The sequence below is a fragment of the Chenopodium quinoa genome, unplaced genomic scaffold (genome assembly GCF_001683475.1).
Source record: "Chenopodium quinoa cultivar QQ74 unplaced genomic scaffold, ASM168347v1, whole genome shotgun sequence".
Lineage (NCBI taxonomy): Eukaryota > Viridiplantae > Streptophyta > Magnoliopsida > Caryophyllales > Amaranthaceae > Chenopodium > Chenopodium quinoa.
Window position 1 is genome coordinate 64333 of NW_018743548.1, and position 13036 is coordinate 77368.

Genomic DNA, 13036 nt, shown 5'->3' on the forward strand with positions numbered 1-13036 from the left:
GCAAATAATAAAATGTAGAAACAATTTATAAACGTTACCTCTAAGGGGGACATCCTGTCCAGCAATAACCGTATCGATCGGAGGCGGTCAACGGACTTCTTCTCCGAGCGCGGACTCCACGCACAAGCACGCGGCATCCCCTCATCAATAGGAACCGGGTCACGATTTGGTCGAAATGCTGGAAAGTACTCGTATATCCAGGTCTGCAATAGAGTCAGACACCCAGTGATACCTGCCGCGTCAGCCCGACTCGCAAATCCTAGTTGGCGATACAAATACGCCAACGTAGCCGATCCCCAGGAAAACTGGCCTACACTGTCGGGGTCACACGCCTCTACTATGTCGCGTGGCCTGAGCTTGTTTCCGCCGCTCTTATCCGGAAACAAGGTACATCCGAGGAGTAGAAAAACATAAGCACTCAGCTGTGCGTCGTGCGTCCTACGTGCACTGGGGTACAAACACCGCTGCAACACGGATGCGATCTTCACACCTCCGTGTTCCCAAACACCTAGCGCCTCGGTGTACAATGCAGCCCTGTCCACCGCCAACAACTCCGCCAGCAAATCTGCCTGATCCGCATCAGCCACAGCACAAAGTCGTTTACCCTCAACACGAATCCCCAGAATGGCCTCGACGTCATGTAACATGATCGTCATCTCACCGAACGGAAGGTGGAAAGAGTTTGTATCCGGCTGCCATCGCTCAATGAAAGCCGTGATCAGCGTACTGTCAATCTTATCGTGCATGGTGGCAGGAACGTGATTCACCCCAGTGCCCTCCAGTCGCTCGAACATCTCGCTCTTGGCCGGCCAAGCCTCAGCCCATGTACGCAAAAAGCTACAAGTCTTTTCCCGGGTATGACATTTCAACAACCCCGTAACTGAAGGCCTCTCCTGGTCCTCCCAAATACGGGCAGCTATGTGTCCTAGAAAGCTAGGAATCACACTCCCGTCAACAGGCCCACCGGGCACCTCACTCCTAACAACCCAAGAATCATTGCCGGCCCTCGACCGTTTCCTGCTTGCCCCAGATACAGTGGACGCAGATGATGTGCCAGATCTACTAACAAACCTACCACCCCTACCCTTACGCACCTCCACCATATGTGTCTCGTACATGTCATCAACCCTCTGACTGAATGGACCGTAATCATCATACGGTCCACTGCCATCGTCCACATCCTCATCCTCATCTGCGCCCTCCTCCTGCTCCTCCTCCTGGTCACCCTCCTCAGCATCATCATCGTCATCGTCATCCTCATCCCGACGGTGGATCCGTTCTCTACGAGCTGAGGCCGAAATACCACGGGATCTGACATGTCTATGCCCCGACCTCTCCACTGAATAGCTTCTACTAAGAAGCTCTACATTCTTCCCCGCACCATGACGACCCAGTGAATTCTACACAAAATTTTAAATTATATAAACATACAAAAATTTATACGAAAAATAGCTACCACTACCCAAATCAAATAAACTAAAAACATACTAACAAATTAACATAATAAAGAAATTAACAAAACACTTAAATAAAAATAATAGAATAAAAAATACACTTAGAAAGGAAATAAAACCAACACAGAAGAATACATATAAACATAAATAATTCATTCCCAATTAAAATAAATTAACTAACCAAAAACAATATCAATAATAAAATTTAAAATAAATTAACTAACCAAAAACAATATCAAAGTCACAAAAAAAATATAAAAACAAATCAAAATAGAGAATAAAAATAAAAATGTACAAAAAAAACAAACAAATAATTGTAAACAAAATATAAACATAGAAAAAATACAACAAAATTGAAAAAATTTATAAAAATAAACAACAAAATATAAAAACAATTCAAAAAGATATTACACAAAAAAAAAAAACAAAAACAATATTTTAAAACAAATAAAAAAAAAGGGGGGGGGGCGCCTTGGCTGGACGCCCAGCCAGCGGCGGTGGCGCCAGCTGCAGACGCCGCCACCAGTGGGCTGGCGCCTGGGCTGGACGCCATAGCCACGGCTGCGGCGCCTTGATTAAACGCCACAACCGTGGCTATGGCGTCCAGCCCAGGCGCCAGCCTACTGGTGGCGGCGTCTGCAGCTGGCGCCACCACCGCTGGCTGGGCGTCCAGCCAGGGCGCCCCACCTCCGTCACGGCGGTTTTTCCTTTTTTTTTTTTTTTTTTTTTTACAAATTGTACCTTGCCTCCTTGGGACCTCCTTCCCTCCGCCGCCGCCGCCAATTCCTTGCCTTGCCGCCTCGACATTGCCGTTGTTTGAATTTTTTTTTTTTAGAGAGGTTGAAAGAAGATGAGCGATGAGAGTGTGAGTGATGAGAGTGTGAGTGTTTTTTTTTTTTTTAAGGTTAAGGGCAATATTGTCAAACCAAGTAAATTTTGTGGGCTTTATGTAGTAATTTGTGGGCGATGTTTAACAAATCCCTTAAAGTTCTCTCTTTTTTATATTGTTTTTTTTTTTATTATTGTTTTTTTTTTTAAAAAAAGTAGTCAATTGGCCAAAAGCTATGTTACTTGGACTTTTTTCATTTCACGCATTAAGTACTTAAGTCAAATCCTTAACACTCAGACATATGTGAGATGCTTTGATACTTCATTAAATAGCTAAGTCGGACATTAGAACATGCATTTGTGTTGGATATGGATTCTCGAGTCTAGCCCAAAAGACAATTATCTCCTACATTGACAAAGAAAAGTAGGGTATTTTTTTTAACTTTCAAGAGAGTTATAGCTTTTTTATAAAAAAAAAACAAGAGAGAGAGAAGAGAGGAGACTAGAAAATTCTTTATCCTTATTTAAAATTTGGGAATTTTGACTTTTACCACCTTCAAATAACCACTTAATTGAATTTACCACCTCCAAAAAAAAAGAATTTACTTTACCACCTCATAAAAAAATTAAACATCAGTTTTACCACCAATCACCTCCAACTAATGGATTCCGTCCATAAATCCGTTAGTGGGGCCTACCTTGCACACGTGTCGCCATATTATTGGGTAAGCTTTAGAAAAAAAATTAAAAAAAAACAAAAAAAAAAAATTAAAAAACCCCATCCATCAACCGGTGGTTGCTGCAACCGTCGAGACCCCACCACCGGACCGAGTACGACCAGCCCCACCACCTGACCGCTACGACCAGCCCCCCCACCTAACCGCTACCAGCCCCCACCACCTAACCGTTACGACCAACGACCCCACCACCTAATAACTACCACCGCAACGCACAGCCACAACCACCGCACCGCACCGCACAACCACCACACCGATTTCGACCCCCTTTCCACCAATTTTCGACCTCAAAACCCTAGCCACCACCTAATCACTACGACCAACGACCCACCACCTAACCGCTAACACCGCATCGCACCGCACCCAGCCACAACCCCCACACCGGATTTCGACCCCCTTTCACCAATTTCCGACCTCAAAACCCTAGCCACCAAATTCCGACCACCCATATAGCCCCCCTAATTCCGACAACTCTTAAAACCCTAGCCACCACCAAATTCCGCACTCCTAAAACCCTAACCACCACCTAATTCCGATCACCTCCCTAGGTTACACCAAATTCCGACCCCTCCCTTGCCCCCACACGAAATTCCGACCAACCATGGTGTGTTAATTTCGTTGCTGGCTGGGTTGATATGGAAATCGGGGAAGATGAAGAAGAACCGTCAAAAAGGTGGGCCCTACTAACGGATTCATGGACGGAATCCGTTAGTTGGTGGTAAAATCGAATTTTTGGAAATTTTGGTGGTGGTAAAGTAAATCTTTTTTTTTTTTGAGGTGGTAAATTCAATTAAGTGGTTATTTGAAGGTGGTAAAAGTCAAAATTCCCTTAAAATTTTAAACATCTGAAATTAATAATATAATTAGTATGTGATTGTTGTTAATATGGTGAACACGTTAGCTTTGGTTTACATGGTTGCAGAGAAAGAATAAACCTGCACAAGAAGTAATTGCTATACATGTAATGTAGGCTACTGTCAACTATACATTTAAATGCTTTGCTTCTGAATACCGTTTTTGTTTTTTATTAGTTAAAGACAAATTCTTTGCTGAAAGTGACTAATTTGGTGAAGGTTGTTTAGACTATTCTTAGTATCATATGATCATGATAATGACGTTGCATTTCACATTTCGAAAGTATGTAAACTGAGTTTTTAGAGCAAATAAACATCATAATTAGCGAGAAATGTGATTAAAGGGGTTTAAATCGTAAGCCATAAGCTTCGCAAATTAGGGTTCATTGATAGTAAATTTTGAAAGTGGTTGTATTTATCCAAGTTATTGACCAAACCATGTTTTATCAAAAGAAGATTAAGGATAATAAAGTAAATTTCTTGATTGATTTCTTACAATATCTTGCCTATGAAATATAAAGCGGTTGCACTAAACTTTAAAGCGTAGGGATTTACATTATTTGGACAAAGCCGCAAATTGTAAAAGATTTTGATACGTTAAATTTTGGGAAAATATTATTTCTCTATATTTTCTTATTGTATTTTTCCCATTCATAATATTCGGCCACATCATAGACAATAGGAATATCAAATCATAATATTCCTAATTATCTTAACTTCCTAAATCTATACACAATATCTCACATATATCTTTTCACAATAATATCTCATATGATATTATTCTCATAATATCATATCACAATACACATTCCTATCTTAATACCCTCCCTCAAGTCGGAGGTGTAGATCTCCAACGTTCGATTTGGACAATAAAATAAAATCTGCATCTTGTTGTCATCATCGAATTGCAATATATAATCATCAAACGATCCGCGGAAAATCACAAAAAAAAATCTTCTTGAATACTTGATCATGCCACGTTCTTCCTCTTCATTAAAATCATCAATTTTCACCATGATCAACATAGTCACAAAAAAAATCAATTTCTCATATAAAAAATTAAATTGTAAACTCTCACAATAATTCTCACACTATTGTACGTTAATTATGAAAATAACGTACTACGGTATACTAATTAAAAAAATTGTGAACTCTCACAATCTCACTGTACTGGACGCAAATAATGAATAATGCGTGCAATTGATCACTCCTCTTACATGAATACTCGTGTTTAAGTTTATTTTCTTCTCTCCCTTGATGAGAACGTCATTCTTTTCGAACCCATCAATCAGCAATCAAATAGGATCGTGTGAAAAAGGCCTCTTATCAGCCTATCAAATTGAAACCTTACACAAGTCAATCTATCCTGGATCAATAGACAGTGTCTCTTAAAAGTGAGGGAAAATAGTTGGAGAATTCTCACGCTTAAAGTGCCGCTGATGTGGTTAATTGACCAAATGCAACTTTATTTTAATAGATGTTCATATGTTAAATGTACATAGTCCAAAGTCTAATGCAAGTTAATACAAGAAAAGAGAGTCTACATACACGGTCACACAGATTACTTGTTTGCAAGTTGCAACTTGCAAGGGTCAGTTGGGATTTGTGGGCTAGTAGCATAAGAAATGAGATCAAACCGTAAATACCAAGATATCTTAGTAATCTTACTATTATGGAACGAATCAATGTAACTTCGACATAGTTCGTATCTTACATTCTTACTTGATATTCCCTCCAATTTTAAATACTTGCTTTAAATCTCTATGCGCGGAATTTTAGGAGAAATTGGAGAAACTAAAAAAATGTGAAAGTAGTGGGGTAGGTGGAAGAATAAAAAATTGTAAAGCAAAAGTAGTTGAGAGAATTGGAGGAAAGAGAATATAAAATATGATTTATGTTGTTCCACTAGTTGAGATAAATGAATTAAATATTGTAAACGCTTTTCAATTAAAGAAATTGAGCAAGTATTTAAAAACGGCCGGAAATAAAAAGTGGAGCAAGTATTTAAAAACGGAAGAAGTATTTGCGATATTTAACGTAGTGTGTAATTTGATATTATGTTTTTTTTATAATTATTTTTATCTTAAATTCATAAGGCTTAAAGCTAGCCTAACAATTTTCATATAAAAATGATGTATATAACTATAATGTGTAGATCTTATTGATCATCACATGCTTAATATTTACTTGCTTAATACGAAGTACTCCGTACAAAGTATCACAGAAAAATTTTGTAGTTTTTTTTTTTCTTTTTTTTTCCCCTATATTTGACTTTAATTTATTTTATTTTATTTTATTTTATTTTGGACCAAATTTCATCCAAATATTTCAGCGCTGTGGCAGCTCTAATGAAACAATCTAGCAACTTAGAACTTAATAAATACTAGGTGTAGTTTTGGGACTTATTTGGTTGAGAAAAATAAATTTTTTTTTTTAATTAAAAAAAAATAAAAAATATTCCAACCTTATAACAAGTTAGACTCTATTCCGTTTAACTTATATGTATGTTTTATTTACCCTTGTCATTTATCTGATGAACTTATATAAATTTATATCAATCTTATCTTAATTTAGTAGAATTTATTAAAACTTATCTGAATTTTATAAAATTTATTTTAGTTATGTTGCAAATTGAATTAAATTTCTTTTATCAACCTTTATCAGAACTTATTATCATAAACTTAACTTGATAAGTTCTAATAACATAACACATTCTTAACACTAACAAGTTCAAATAAAAAGTTTTGATATACTTGTAACGCATAAGTTCAGCAAAATTAAATTACAACAAATAGAACATTAAGAAGTATTAGTATAAAACGATTCCTTTGCGAATTTAATATGGCGTGTGTCCCTTTTTTTTTTTTTTTTTTTGACAAGGTGTGTCCCATTTTCTACATTCCTTCTACTTATGTTTATAAGAACCAAGCAAATCTAGAATCTACACCACAATTTATGGCTCAAAAGTCCCCAAATTATGTGACATCAATTTTGATTACATTCATAAAAAGCAAGAGCATCATATTCATGAAGCATAATGAGGATATAAAAGTAGGCACCTCTTCTTTTTGCAACTACCTATGGTTCAAAAAAAGCCTTATTTGCATGCAACTCCTTTTGTCCTTTATTATCAGCAAAATCACCCAAAAATCACAAAGCTACTTTCAATTCTACTTTCAAGTCCACATTTTATTAACTTAGGAGCACATATTCTTCGAGCTTAAGCAAGACATTGTGGTTTCCAAGGGCTTTTTCGGAATTAATGTTAATTGAGGGCCACACTCCAATCAAGAGGCAACATATGAATCATAAATTTAAAGTTTTAAATAGAATTTTGTATGATTATTTATTTGATTTTGGTATGGTTGTTCATACCAAGCATATGGTGTGATTTGATGGGATTAACAAATATAATTTCAATGTGATTGGTTGATTATCTCAAGGTTAGTCTCATACATACTCCATCAATAACAAGATATTTATCAATTTGATAAAAAAATGACCAATTTACACTCGGGTCTACCACATACACGTACATTATGGACCTTATGGTCAGCTTCGTTCATTTCGAGCTCATACAAACTCCATCAATAACAAGATATTTCCAAATTCGATAATAGAATGAACATTATACACTCGGGTCAATCATATACACAATGGTTAATTTTCATTCATTTCGAGCTCTCGTATAGTTATATACACGTTACGGTCAATTTTCGTTCATATGACCAAGTGACCAAAAATGATAGGCTTAACATTTTGAGCTCTCCAACTGAATTTATGTAGGGTAAATATCTTGCCTAGTGTATGACGAAATTCAAAACTAACAAAGTTAAAGTATCAAAATATGCGGATTTTATTCCTAATTGATCAAGATTATACAGAACAAATTTGGAAAAGCAATTATGCTTTTTCAAAACAAGCTTACTTTTCATACATTAATTACGCTCAATTATTTGCAGAAAATTGATTGCTTTCCACCAATAATTAGAGTTAAATGATCAATAATTTCATTGAAGCAACTCATTTAATTGGAAAAATGACTGCAATTTTACTCTGTTTTCTATCATATTCTGCAGTTGCATGAAAAAAATTAAACAAATGATTATGAAATAAGAGAAGAAACAGATAATTATTTTAAACCATAATCAATAATATAAATAATGGAAAAACAAAATATGTGCCAATAAATGTACACACAAACGCATCAAACTGCGAACAAAATCGAAAATCCTAAGAACACACTCAAAAGTTAATCAAATACCAAAACTAGAACATCAAACCCTAAGATAATCAACGATAATTCATAATATATATATCGAAATGTATATATATAATACTATTATTACTACTGAAAGACTAGAAAATCACGATACCATCCGCAGAAAGAAAATCAGAATCTCCAGAAAATTCACTAGTTAAGCCATAACAAATTCCTCAGATCTAGAGAAAAGAACCGAAGAATACGGCGGCGATTGCGACGGCGAGACCACCAGCGAGCGACGGAGCGAAAATTCCGGCGGCGGAGGTAGGGCTTGGAGCTGGAGCATCAGCTGCCATGGCGACGCTGATGATAGCGAAGATGACGAAGATGACCGCCATGAAAGAAGCTTGAACTGATTTCGCCATTGTTGAAGAAATTGAAGGTTTTCTGAGGATAGAGAAAATGGAGGTTTTTTTTTTGCAGTAATGGAGGAGAGAGAAAGTTGAGAGTTCGTGAAAATGAAGGTGAAATGTGGGGTTTTATAGAGGGGAAAAGACGGGCAGGTGAGTTGTTGGAACGGGCAGCTGACCGAGGTTTTTTAGACTAGCTATTAGCGGATTGCCAGCTGTGTAAAGTGGGGGCCCACATTAATAGGGTTTTTAATGGGTGTTATAATTGATTATTATCCCACTAATTATGATTAGTATGAAATTAACATCACATGGTGTCCAATTGTCCATAATTTTTTGGAACGATTTTTATGTTTGATTTTTGTGAGTTTGTTTATGATTTTTACCATAAAAACTTGTTTGTTTAAGTGATTTTTATGCCAAAAGAATAGTGTATTGTACTATCAAAACTTGTTTTTTTTTTATAGTGTTTGTCTTTGTCATAATTTGCATTTTTTATGGTTTCAAGTTAAAGGTTTTTTTTTTCTTGAGGATTACTTGAATTATTGTTGAGGTTTACGAGGATTGAAGAGGAATGGTGGGTTGGGGAGAATTACATTCTCTTGGAGTTCAAGTGAAGGGGTCAAGGAGCATTAGACGAGCGGGGGCTATCAACATGCATGAGGTGCGTCAGGAGATTTTAGCCTCGAATCTCTTACGGAGTACTTTATATGTCTTTTTTAGTTGTAATATTTTGATGTTTGCATTATACGAATTATACTTGTATATACACAATTTGATTGTGATTTCTTATATTACTAATATGCATATATAGACTATAATCTATTCAAAAATAAGTTTTAATAAGGAAATTATTAGCTCATATAAGATACATATGTGTAATATAAGTTTACCAAAGATTAAACAAATTAAGATAAGTGAATATAACATGTCCTTTTAGGCATTATAAGAGAACAAATATCACCTTAATATTTTTTTTCAATATGTCAAATTTTCATAATTTATGTTGATAAATAAATACTAAGATGTTAATTGTCAAAATTGTATGTCAACAAATCTAGTCAAATTGTCACAATTAAAATGAAACGAAGGACTTAGGTGGTACAAAGAAGTTTACCTCTAAAAAAAAACATTCTAATCATTCTACTATAAAAAATGGATAAATAAATAAATTCTTACAGATCAAATATTACGAAGTTTTAAATTTGATGATGTGGAGGGCGTAGAGGTATGTAAATAAATAAACATCATAAACACTTTTATAACAAATTAGCGTTAAACGATTGTAGTTAACTACGTAGTACTATTAAACTCAAAAAAAAACTACGTAGTACTATTAAACTCAATCAATTAATAAGTTTTTACGTATAATACACTCTTAGGTATAGATTTTCTACCTCATTAGTCATTAGTCATTCTCAACCATATTAACTTATTCCAAACGACTAAGAATTTCTTAATAATACATGTCACACATACAATTACTTGTTTGACTTAATTCATATTAACCTTTGGTCGTTATATTTATTCATAATTTTATGAAAAGTTTGAAAGTTAAAAATTCAAAAAAAATGTATGATGAAATAGAGGTGTGAATGAGTGATGTTGGGGGCATATGTTGCCGTTGGGTTTGGGCTGGAAATGGGGCCCATTTATATGATGTTTACACTCTGGTAGGGTAGAGATGGTAGTTTACAAACAGCCACACTTGTCCTTCTTGTTAGATTAATATATCGACATCTCATATCATACTAAAATGTACTCTATTTGTTTAACGTTTAAGTAATCATAGTGTCTTACATCATCCTATATGAGCACCCAAGAGCTTAGAAATATCATGGACCAAGCCGAATTTGATTTAGTAGAAAGATTTATATCTCACAACTTTAAAGTTATACGATTTAATCTAATACAAACATAATAAATGAGAAAGTGGTTCACCAAAGGTTAGAATGGGACATGAGTCCACACGACCACTAGAGACCTTGGTGTTCAAGTTCATATAGGTTATTCCTTTGATCAACAGGGACACCACATAGTAATGAACTTATTGCTTGTATATGCTTTCGACTAATTCAAATTTGTGCTATCATCTTAAAAGCAAAAAGAGGAAAAAAAAATCAATAAATGCTATAATATTACAAATTTTGTTTGAAGCTAAGGGTGTGATCTATTCATATGCTTTTTACTTATCTTATCTAAATTTACATGAACTTATCTAAATAAATCCGAACTTATTATATTTTATTTTAACTATAAAATGAACAATGATAACACTTATTAACCCTTTGCAAAACTTATCATATCTTATAATAAGTATTTTTCTGAACTTATTATAATAGTACTCCATGGTTTCCAATTCTCCATCCAATCCATTCTCTGCCACAAAACTTATAATCATGACGTTAACCTAAATCTATGACAATTTAAAACATATTCGAGCTTTTGAGTAGTTTTTAGATAATTTTTAATAGTCACAACAAGGCCTAAAAAAATGTAAATGTGATAATTAATTTGAGACTGAAAAAGAGCAACACAATAAAAAAAAAAAAAAAAAAAAAAAATTGGCCCCAAAATATTGGGAAGTTTATGCGGAATAATCGGCGTGATTAAAACGTCCTGTGCTGTTGGCCTGGAGCTGTAACAAGCAGGTATTTTTTGACCTTTAATAGTTGTCGACATGCCAACATTGCCAAGTGTGTAATTTTCCAGAAGTTTCCTACTGTAAACTTACTGAAGCCTCTTTTTTCTTAATATATTTTCTCCATCATATTCCACACTCCACTAATCTCTTTATGCTTGGCATTTGATTACGCATGATATTCTTTTTCCAGATTACTACATTTGCGCACCAATTTTTGCTTTGAACTAAGCTTGCTTTTTTTTTTTTTTTTTTTTTTTTCATCCTTGTATTAGTACTCACTTAACATTTTTCCCGTCAAAAAAATAAAATAAAAAAGTAATTCACTTATCAATTGTGTTACACTTGTAAGGTTTTATTATACTGTTTCGGTGTCATTTATTGCTAAGTTGATATGAAGATCAACAATTTTGATATTTTGTCTTTCTTAACCTTGAAAACATCATAGTACAAGAATATATATAGCAGAGACTCTTTGTTCAACAAGGACAAGGATAACTCACTATCTTATCACCAAATAATCTATCTTAAACTAGGATAATCCCACAATAATAGAGATAGAATAATATCACAAGATAATTATCTAAAGATAATATCCCAATACCCCCCCCCTCAAGTTGGAGCAGGGACACCTATGCCAACTTGCAAAGTAATAATTGGAACCGATCTTTCCCAAGGGCCTTAGTAAATATATCTGCAAGTTGTGTTTTAGTAGGAACGTATGAAGGAGAGATAGTACCGTCAGTTACAGCATCGCGCATAAAATGACAGTCGACCTCGATATGTTTAGTTCTTTCATGAAAAATCGGATTTTGGGCAATGTACAGGGCTGACTGACTGTCACAGAATAGGTTCATACCATTTTTGTGCTTAACTCCCAGTTCCGCTAGAAGTCGTTTCAACCATTTCAACTCACAAGTAGTAGCAGCCATAGCTCGATATTCTGCTTCAGTAGAGGATTTAGAAACAGTGGGTTGTTTCTTGGTCTTCCATGACACTGGAGAGAGACCTAAGAATATGAACCAACCACTCAAGGATCTTCTAGATAAAGGACAACTCGCCCAGTCTGAGTCACACCATCCTTCCAATTGCAGGGCACTATCCGAACGTAATAAAATACCCTGTCCTGGACTGTTGTTCAAATATCGGACAACCCTCAGCGCTGCAGCCCAATGCTCCGTCCTTGGAGCATGCATGAACTAGGATAAAATATGTACTGAGTAGGCAAGGTCTGGACGAGTGACGCCCAAATATATCAGGCGCCCAACAAGCCTCCTGTACTTCCCTGGGTCAGACAAAAATTCGCCTGTGGCAAGAGCTAAACGATGATTCTGTTCCATGGGAAATTCAACAGGTGTGTGAGACGCCATCCCTGATTCAGAAATAATATCCAAGGCATATTTTCGTTGACCGACAAAAATTCCCTGTTTATTTCGAGCCACCTCAAGGCCCTTTCATTTTAAAACAATCTCCCAAATAATTTTTGAACGATGCCATAGCACCGGAGTCATTTCCTGCAATTATAAGATCATCAACATAGACAAGTACATTTAATTGCACAAGTCCCTTTGACAGAGTGAATAGGGAATAATCAGAGTAAGATTGTTTGAATCCATAGTCTTTGAGTGCGGTTGTCAATTTAGCAAACCAACACCGAGGAGCTTGTTTCAGTCTATATAAAGACTTTTTCATTCTGCACACTTTATTAGAATTATTTTTAGAAAAAACCTGGGGGGATCTTCATATATACCTCTTCTTCCAAATCTCCATCCAAGAAAGCGTTATGAACGTCCATCTAATGAATCTCCCAATTCTTTACTGCTGCAATGGCAAGAAAGGTACGAACAGTAACCATTTTCGCGACCGGGGCAAAAGTCTCATTATAATCAAGTCCCTCAATCTGATGGT